Here is an 11,205-nt window from a genome sequence, read left to right on the forward strand (position 1 = left end):
GGACAAAGCGAACGCCGATTATAAAAAAGATTTTGAAACAACAATTAATGAATAACTCTCTCTCCTCTTTGTCCGACCAAGTTAGGTTGACGTGCCACACCTGGGAGTCGACTTCTCTCGAAGAAGTTGTTGACCATTTCTGCAATGCGGAGCGTCTTCGTGATCACATTGAAAAGAGGGAGTTGAAAGAAGTGAAGCTAAGTGCAGCCAGATTGCAAGCTGCTAAGACCAGAGTGGCGACAGAGAAACAATAGGAAGCGTTCTGGTAGGGTTAGGCGAGGATGTCATAGGGTGTGTTGAACTCGGCTTGAGCCAAGGAATCCAAAAGTACCTCGTTTTTGAAAACTGGACATACAGGTCAAAAGTTGCGTGCACAAACGCACCTCCAACTTTGACACGTTGGTGACGCTAGAGAGTTTGAGGTGTCGACATAGACTAGGTGAAGGGCGTTACGGGACGTTCCCCGATGAGTGTGCCTAATGTGGTTATGATGCATCAAAACGTTACTGAGATATGACCACACTTCCTGCTTGGCGGTTTGGACGCCAAATTCGATTGGCTGTAGCGAGCGAATGCCTTCGAAAATCAAAAATCCCTGTAAAATTCTGTGGACATTGGTCAAGAGAATGTGTACAGCCAGTTTCATGTAGATTGGTGAAAATCCCTAGGAGGAGATACATTTTAAGTGTTTTACACAAGATACAAAATGGCGGGAAATACAATTGGTGGAAAATGACATCATAGGGGGCGATGAACTCGGCACGAGCCGGGGATTCCAACGATACCTGATTTTTGAAAATCGGTTAGACAGGTCAAAAGTTGTGTGCCTAAACGCACTTGCAACTTTGACATGGTGGTGGCACTAGAGGGTTCAAGCTATTACGATGACACTTGCTGACAGGGTTCATGGGACTGTCCCCGATGAGTGTGCCAAATGTGGCTTTGATACATCAACAATTTGCTGAGATATGACCACATTTCCTGTTTGGCGGCTTGGATGCCAAATTTGATTGGCTGTAGTGGGTGAACGCTTTGGAGAACCGGCAATCCCTGTACAATTTGTGAGGACATTGGTCGACAAAATGTGTATACCGAGTTTCGTGCAGATTGGTCGAAATTCCTAGGAGGAGATACATTTTAAGTGTTTTTCACAAAATCCGAAATGGCGGAAAATGATGTCATAGGGTGTGTTCAACTCGGCTTGAGCCAAAGAATCCAAAAGTACCTCATTTTTGAAAATCAGACAAACAGGTCAAAAGTTGTGTGCACAAACGCACCTCCAACTTTGACACGTTGGTGACGCTAGAGAGTTTGAGGTGTCGACATAGACTAGGTGAAGGGCGTCACGGAACTATCCCCGATGAGTGTGCCTAATGTGGTTATGATGCATCAAAACTTTACTGAGATATGACCACACTTCCTGCTTGGCGGCTTGGACGCCAAATTCGATTGGCTGTAGCGAGCGAATGCCTTCTAAAATCAAAAATCCCAGTAAAATTCTGTGGACATTGGTCAAGAGAATGTGTACAGCCAGTTTCATGTAGATTGGTGAAAATCCCTAGGAGGAGATACATTTTAAGTGTTTTTCACAAAATCCAAAATGGCGGGAAATCCAATATGGCGGAAAATGATGTCACAGGGGGCGATGAACTCGGCTTGAACCAAGGAATCTATCGATACCTCATTTTTGAAAATCGGTCAGACAGGTCAAAAGTTGTGTGCCTAAACGCACTTCCAACTTTGACATGGTGGTGGCGCTAGAGGGTTCAAGCTGTCGCGATGACACTTGCTGACAGGGGTCAAGGGACTGTCCCCGATGAGTGTGTGTTAAATGTGGCTTTGATACATCAACAATTTGCTGAGATAGGACCACACTTCCTGTTTGGCCGCTTGGATGCCAAATTTGATTGGCTGTAGCGGGTGAACGCTTTTGGGAACCGGCAATCCCTGTACAATTTGTGTGGAAATTGGTCTACAAAATGTGTATACCGAGTTTCGTGCAGATTGGTCGAAATTCCTAGGAGGAGATACATTTTAAGTGTTTTTCACAAAATCCAAAATGGCGGGTAATCCAATATGGCGGAAAATGATGTCATAGGGTGTGTTGAACTCGGCTTGAGCCAAGGAATCCAAAATTACCTCGTTTTTGAAAATCGGACATACAGGTCAAAAGTTGCGTGCACAAACGCACCTCCAACTTTGACACGGTGGTGGCGCTAGAGGGTTCAAGCTCTCGCGATGACACTTGCTGTCCCCGATGAGTGTGCCAAATGTGGCTTTGATACATCAACAATTTGCTGAGATATGACCACACTTCCTGTTTGGCAGCTTGGATGCCAAATTTGATTGGATGTAGCGGGTGCACGCTTTGGAGAACCGGCAATCCCTGTACAATTCATGTGGACATTGGTCAGGAAATGTGTATACCGAGTTTTATGCAGATTGGTTGAAATTCCTAGGAGGAGATACATTTTAAGTGTTTTTCACAAAATCCAAAATGGCGGGAAATGCAATATGGCGGAAAATGATATCATAGGGTGCATTGAAATCGGCTTGAGCCAAGGAATCCAACGATACCTCATTTTTGAAAATTGGTCAGACAGGTCAAAAGTCGTGTGCCTAAACGCACTTCCAACTTAGACATGGTGGTGGCGCTAGAGGGTTCAAGCTCTCGCGATGACACTTGCTGTCCCCGATGAGTGTGCCAAATGTGGCTTTGATACATCAACAATTTGCTGAGATATGACCACACTTCCTGTTTGGCGGCTTGGATGCCAAATTTGATTGGCTGTAGCGGGTGAACGCTTTGGAGAACCGGCAATCCCTGTACAATTCATGTGGACATTGGTCAGGAAATGTGTATACCGAGTTTTATGCAGATTGGTTGAAATTCCTAGGAGGAGATACATTTTAAGTGTTTTTCACAAAATCCAAAATGGCGGGAAATGCAATATGGCGGAAAATGATATCATAGGGTGCATTGAAATCGGCTTGAGCCAAGGAATCCAACGATACCTCATTTTTGAAAATTGGTCAGACAGGTCAAAAGTCGTGTGCCTAAACGCACTTCCAACTTAGACATGGTGGTGGCGCTAGAGGGTTCAAGCTCTCGCGATGACACTTGCTGTCCCCGATGAGTGTGCCAAATGTGGCTTTGATACATCAACAATTTGCTGAGATATGACCACACTTCCTGTTTGGCGGCTTGGATGCCAAATTTGATTGGCTGTAGCGGGTGAACGCTTTGGAGAACCGGCAATCCCTGTACAATTTGTGTGGACATTGGTCTACAAAATGTGTATACCGAGTTTCGTGCAGATTGGTCGAAATTCCTAGGAATACATTTTAAGTTTTTTTCACAAAATCCAAAATGGCGGGAAATCCAATATGGCGGAAAATGATGTCATAATTGAACTCGGCTTGAACCAAGGAATCCAATGATACCTCATTTTTGAAAATCGGTCAGACAGGTCAAAAGTTGTGTGCCTAAACGCATTTCCAACGTTGACATGGTGGTGGCGCTAGAGGGTTCAAGCTCTCGCGATGACAATTGCTGTCCCCGATGAGTGTGCCAAATGTGGCTTTGATACATCAACAATTTGCTGAGATAGGACCACACTTCCTGTTTGGCCGCTTGGATGCCAAATTTGATTGGCTGTAGCGGGTGAACGCTTTTGGGAACCGGCAATCCCTGTACAATTTGTGTGGAAATTGGTCTACAAAATGTGTATACCGAGTTTCGTGCAGATTGGTCGAAATTCCTAGGAGGAGATACATTTTAAGTGTTTTTCACAAAATCCAAAATGGCGGGTAATCCAATATGGCGGAAAATGATGTCATAGGGTGTGTTGAACTCGGCTTGAGCCAAGGAATCCAAAATTACCTCGTTTTTGAAAATCGGACATACAGGTCAAAAGTTGCGTGCACAAACGCACCTCCAACTTTGACACGGTGGTGGCGCTAGAGGGTTCAAGCTCTCGCGATGACACTTGCTGTCCCCGATGAGTGTGCCAAATGTGGCTTTGATACATCAACAATTTGCTGAGATATGACCACACTTCCTGTTTGGCAGCTTGGATGCCAAATTTGATTGGATGTAGCGGGTGCACGCTTTGGAGAACCGGCAATCCCTGTACAATTCATGTGGACATTGGTCAGGAAATGTGTATACCGAGTTTTATGCAGATTGGTTGAAATTCCTAGGAGGAGATACATTTTAAGTGTTTTTCACAAAATCCAAAATGGCGGGAAATGCAATATGGCGGAAAATGATATCATAGGGTGCATTGAAATCGGCTTGAGCCAAGGAATCCAACGATACCTCATTTTTGAAAATTGGTCAGACAGGTCAAAAGTCGTGTGCCTAGACGCACTTCCAACTTAGACATGGTGGTGGCGCTAGAGGGTTCAAGCTCTCGCGATGACACTTGCTGTCCCCGATGAGTGTGCCAAATGTGGCTTTGATACATCAACAATTTGCTGAGATATGACCACACTTCCTGTTTGGCGGCTTGGATGCCAAATTTGATTGGCTGTAGCGGGTGAACGCTTTGGAGAACCGGCAATCCCTGTACAATTCATGTGGACATTGGTCAGGAAATGTGTATACCGAGTTTTATGCAGATTGGTTGAAATTCCTAGGAGGAGATACATTTTAAGTGTTTTTCACAAAATCCAAAATGGCGGGAAATGCAATATGGCGGAAAATGATATCATAGGGTGCATTGAAATCGGCTTGAGCCAAGGAATCCAACGATACCTCATTTTTGAAAATTGGTCAGACAGGTCAAAAGTCGTGTGCCTAAACGCACTTCCAACTTAGACATGGTGGTGGCGCTAGAGGGTTCAAGCTCTCGCGATGACACTTGCTGTCCCCGATGAGTGTGCCAAATGTGGCTTTGATACATCAACAATTTGCTGAGATATGACCACACTTCCTGTTTGGCGGCTTGGATGCCAAATTTGATTGGCTGTAGCGGGTGAACGCTTTGGAGAACCGGCAATCCCTGTACAATTTGTGTGGACATTGGTCTACAAAATGTGTATACCGAGTTTCGTGCAGATTGGTCGAAATTCCTAGGAATACATTTTAAGTTTTTTTCACAAAATCCAAAATGGCGGGAAATCCAATATGGCGGAAAATGATGTCATAATTGAACTCGGCTTGAACCAAGGAATCCAATGATACCTCATTTTTGAAAATCGGTCAGACAGGTCAAAAGTTGTGTGCCTAAACGCATTTCCAACGTTGACATGGTGGTGGCGCTAGAGGGTTCAAGCTCTCGCGATGACAATTGCTGTCCCCGATGAGTGTGCCAAATGTGGCTTTGATACATCAACAATTTGCTGAGATATGACCACACTTCCTGTTTGGCGGCTTGGATGCCAAATTTGATTGGCTGTAGCGGGTGAACGCTTTGGAGAACCGGCAATCCCTGTACAATTTGTGGGGACATTGGTCTACAAAATGTGTATACCGAGTTTCGTGCAGATTGGTCGAAATTCCTAGGAATACATTTTAAGTTTTTTTCACAAAATCCAAAATGGCGGGAAATCCAATATGGCGGAAAATGATGTCATAGTTGAACTCGGCTTGAACCAAGGAATCCAATGATACCTCATTTTTGAAAATCGGTCAGACAGGTCAAAAGTTGTGTGCCTAAACGCACTTCCAACGTTGACATGGTGGTGGCGCTAGAGGGTTCAAGCTCTCGCGATGACAATTGCTGTCCCCGATGAGTGTGCCAAATGTGGCTTTGATACATCAACAATTTGCTGAGATATGACCACACTTCCTGTTTGGCGGCTTGGATGCCAAATTTGATTGGCTGTAGCGGGTGAACGCTTTGGAGAACCGGCAATCCCTGTACAATTTGTGTGGAAATTGGTCTACAAAATGTGTATACCGAGTTTCGTGCAGATCGGTCGAAATTCCTAGGAGGAGATACATTTTAAGTGTTTTTCACAAAATCAAAAATGGCGGGAAATCCAATATGGCGAAAAATGATGTCATAGGGTGTGTTGAACTCGGCTTGAGCCAAGGAATCCAAAAGTACCTCGTTTTTGAAAATTGGACATACAGGTCAAAAGTTGCGTGCACAAACGCACCTCCAACTTTGACACGTTGGTGATGTTAGAGAGTTTGAGGTGTCGACATAGACTAGGTGAAGGGTGTCACGGGACTATCCCCGATGAGTGTGCCTAATGTGGTTATGATGCATCAAAACGTTACTGAGGTATGACCACACTTCCTGCTTGGCGGCTTGGACGCCAAATTCGATTGGCTGTAGCGAGCACATGCCTTCGAAAATCAAATATCCCTTTAAAATTCTGTGGACATTGGTCAAGAGAATGTGTACAGCCAGTTTCATGTAGTTTGGTGAAAATCCCTAGGAGGAGATACATTTTAAGTGTTTTTCACAAAATCCAAAATGGCGGGAAATGCAATATGGCGGAAAATGATATCATAGGGTGCGTTGAACTCGGCTTCAGCCAAGGAATCCAACGATCCCTCATTTTTGAAAATTGGTCAGACAGGTCAAAAGTCGTGTGCCTAAACGCACTTCCAACTTTGACATGGTGGTGGCGCTAGAGGGTTCAAGCTCTCGCGATGACACTTGCTGTCCCCGATGAGTGTGCCAAATGTGGCTTTGATACATCAACAATTTGCTGAGATATGACCACACTTCCTGTTTGGCGGCTTGGATGCCAAATTTGATTGGCTGTAGCGGGTGAACGCTTTGGAGAACCGGCAATCCCTGTACAATTTGTGTGGACATTGGTCTACAAAATGTGTATACCGAGTTTCGTGCAGATTGGTCGAAATTCCTAGGAATACATTTTAAGTTTTTTTCACAAAATCCAAAATGGCGGGAAATCCAATATGGCGGAAAATGATGTCATAATTGAACTCGGCTTGAACCAAGGAATCCAATGATACCTCATTTTTGAAAATCGGTCAGACAGGTCAAAAGTTGTGTGCCTAAACGCATTTCCAACGTTGACATGGTGGTGGCGCTAGAGGGTTCAAGCTCTCGCGATGACAATTGCTGTCCCCGATGAGTGTGCCAAATGTGGCTTTGATACATCAACAATTTGCTGAGATATGACCACACTTCCTGTTTGGCGGCTTGGATGCCAAATTTGATTGGCTGTAGCGGGTGAACGCTTTGGAGAACCGGCAATCCCTGTACAATTTGTGTGGACATTGGTCTACAAAATGTGTATACCGAGTTTCGTGCAGATTGGTCGAAATTCCTAGGAGGAGATACATTTTAAGTTTTTTTCACAAAATCCAAAATGGCGGGAAATCCAATATGGCGGAAAATGATGTCATAGTTGAACTCGGCTTGAACCAAGGAATCCAATGATACCTCATTTTTGAAAATCGGTCAGACAGGTCAAAAGTGTGCCTAAACGCACTTCCAAATTTGACATGGTGGTGGCGCTAGACGGTTCAAGCTGTCGCGATGACACTTGCTGCCAGGGGTCATGGGACTGTCCCCGATGAGTGTGCCAAATGTTGCTTTGATACATCAATAATTTGCAGAGATATGACCACACTTCCTGTTTGGCAGCTTGGACGCCAAATTTGATTGGATGTAGCGGGTGCCCGCTTTGGAGAACTGGCAATCCCTGTACAATTCAGGTGGACATTGGTCTAGCAAATGTGTATACCGAGTTTCATGCAGATTGGTCGAAATTCCTAGGAGGAGATACATTTAAAGTGTTTTTCACAAAATCCAAAATGGCTGGAAATGCAATATGGCGGAAAATGATATCATAGGGTGCGTTGAACTCGGCTTCAGCCAAGGAATCCAACGATACCTCATTTTTGAAAATTGGTCAGACAGGTCAAAAGTCGTGTGCCTAAACGCACTTCCAACTCAGACATGGTGGTGGCGCTAGAGGGTTCAAGCTCTCACGATGACACTTGCTGTCCCCGATGAGTGTGCCAAATGTGGCTTTGATACATCAACAATTTGCTGAGATATGACCACACTTCCTGTTTGGCGGCTTGGATGCCAAATTTGATTGGCTGTAGCGGGTGAACGCTTTGGAGAACCGGCAATCCCTGTACAATTTGTGTGGACATTGGTCTACAAAATGTGTATACCGAGTTTCGTGCAGATTGGTCGAAATTCCTAGGAATACATTTTACTTTTTTTCACAAAATCCAAAATGGCGGGAAATCCAATATGGCGGAAAATGATGTCATAATTGAACTCGGCTTGAACCAAGGAATCCAATGATACCTCATTTTTGAAAATCGGTCAGACAGGTCAAAAGTTGTGTGCCTAAACGCACTTCCAACGTTGACATGGTGGTGGCGCTAGAGGGTTCAAGCTCTCGCGATGACAATTGCTGTCCCCGATGAGTGTGCCAAATGTGGCTTTGATACATCAACAATTTGCTGAGATATGACCACACTTCCTGTTTGGCGGCTTGGATGCCAAATTTGATTGGCTGTAGCGGGTGAACGCTTTGGAGAACCGGCAATCCCTGTACAATTTGTGTGGACATTGGTCTACAAAATGTGTATACCGAGTTTCGTGCAGATTGGTCGAAATTCCTAGGAATACATTTTAAGTTTTTTTCACAAAATCCAAAATGGCGGGAAATCCAATATGGCGGAAAATGATGTCATAGTTGAACTCGGCTTGAACCAAGGAATCCAATGATACCTCATTTTTGAAAATCGGTCAGACAGGTCAAAAGTTGTGTGCCTAAACGCACTTCCAACGTTGACATGGTGGTGGCGCTAGAGGGTTCAAGCTCTTGCGATGACAATTGCTGTCCCCGATGAGTGTGCCAAATGTGGCTTTGATACATCAACAATTTGCTGAGATATGACCACACTTCCTGTTTGGCGGCTTGGATGCCAAATTTGATTGGCTGTAGCAGGTGAATGCTTTGGAGAACCGGCAATCCCTGTACAATTTGTGTGGACATTGGTCTACAAAATGTGTATACTGAGTTTCGTGCAGATTGGTCGAAATTCCTAGGAGGAGATACATTTTAAGTTTTTTTCACAAAATCCAAAATGGCGGGAAATCCAATATGGCGGAAAATGATGTCATAGTTGAACTCGGCTTGAACCAAGAAATCCAATGATACCTCATTTTTGAAAATCGGTCAGACAGGTCAAAAGTGTGCCTAAACGCACTTCCAAATTTGACATGGTGGTGGCGCTAGACGGTTCAAGCTGTCGCGATGACACTTGCTGACAGGGGTCATGGGACTGTCCCCGATGAGTGTGCCAAATGTTGCTTTGATACATCAATAATTTGCAGAGATATGACCACACTTCCTGTTTGGCAGCTTGGACGCCAAATTTGATTGGATGTAGCGGGTGCCCGCTTTGGAGAACTGGCAATCCCTGTACAATTCATGTGGACATTGGTCTAGAAAATGTGTATACCGAGTTTCATGCAGATTGGTCGAAATTCCTAGGAGGAGATACATTTAAAGTGTTTTTCACAAAATCCAAAATGGCGGGAAATGCAATATGGCGGAAAATGATATCATAGGGTGCGTTGAACTCGGCTTCAGCCAAGGAATCCAACGATACCTCATTTTTGAAAATTGGTCAGACAGGTCAAAAGTCGTGTGCCTAAACGCACTTCCAACTCAGACATGGTGGTGGCGCTAGAGGGTTCAAGCTCTCGCGATGATAATTGCTGTCCCCGATGAGTGTGCTAAATGTGGCTTTGATACATCAACAATTTGCTGAGATATGACCACACTTCCTGTTTGGCGGCTTGGATGCCAAATTTGATTGGCTGTAGCGGGTGAACGCTTTGGAGAACCGGCAATCCCTGTACAATTTGTGTGGACATTGGTCTACAAAATGTGTATACCGAGTTTCGTGCAGATTGGTCGAAATTCCTAGGAATACATTTTAAGTTTTTTTCACAAAATCCAAAATGGTGGGAAATCCAATATGGCGGAAAATGATGTCATAGTTGAACTCGGCTTGAACCAAGGAATCTAATGATACCTCATTTTTGAAAATCGGTCAGACAGGTCAAAAGTTGTGTGCCTAAACGCACTTCCAACGTTGACATGGTGGTGGCGCTAGAGGGTTCAAGCTCTCGCGATGATAATTGCTGTCCCCGATGAGTGTGCTAAATGTGGCTTTGATACATCAACAATTTGCTGAGATATGACCACACTTCCTGTTTGGCGGCTTGGATGCCAAATTTGATTGGCTGTAGCGGGTGAACGCTTTGGAGAACCGGCAATCCCTGTACAATTTGTGTGGACATTGGTCTACAAAATGTGTATACCGAGTTTCGTGCAGATTGGTCGAAATTCCTAGGAATACATTTTAAGTTTTTTTCACAAAATCCAAAATGGTGGGAAATCCAATATGGCGGAAAATGATGTCATAGTTGAACTCGGCTTGAACCAAGGAATCTAATGATACCTCATTTTTGAAAATCGGTCAGACAGGTCAAAAGTGTGCCTAAACGCACTTCCAAATTTGACATGGTGGTGGCGCTAGACGGTTCAAGCTGTCGCGATGACACTTGCTGACAGGGGTCATGGGACTGTTCCCGATGAGTGTGCCAAATGTTGCTTTGATACATCAATAATTTGCAGAGATATGACCACACTTCCTGTTTGGCAGCTTGGACGCCAAATTTGATTGGATGTAGCGGGTGCCCGCTTTGGAGAACTGGCAATCCCTGTACAATTCATGTGGACATTGGTCTAGAAAATGTGTATACCGAGTTTCATGCAGATTGGTCGAAATTCCTAGGAGGAGATACATTTAAAGTGTTTTTCACAAAATCCAAAATGGCGGGAAATGCAATATGGCGGAAAATGATATCATAGGGTGCGTTGAACTCGGCTTCAGCCAAGGAATCCAACGATACCTCATTTTTGAAAATTGGTCAGACAGGTCAAAAGTCGTGTGCCTAAACGCACTTCCAACTCAGACATGGTGGTGGCGCTAGAGGGTTCAAGCTCTCGCGATGACACTTGCTGTCCCCGATGAGTGTGCCAAATGTGGCTTTGATACATCAACAATTTGCTGAGATATGACCACACTTCCTGTTTGGCGGCTTGGATGCCAAATTTGATTGGCTGTAGCGGGTGAACGCTTTGGAGAACCGGCAATCCCTGTACAATTTGTGGGGACATTGGTCTACAAAATGTGTATACCGAGTTTCGTGCAGATTGGTCGAAATTCCTAGG

The sequence above is a fragment of the Borostomias antarcticus genome (assembly GCF_949987555.1).
Source record: "Borostomias antarcticus genome assembly, chromosome: 8".
NCBI lineage: Eukaryota > Metazoa > Chordata > Actinopteri > Stomiiformes > Stomiidae > Borostomias > Borostomias antarcticus.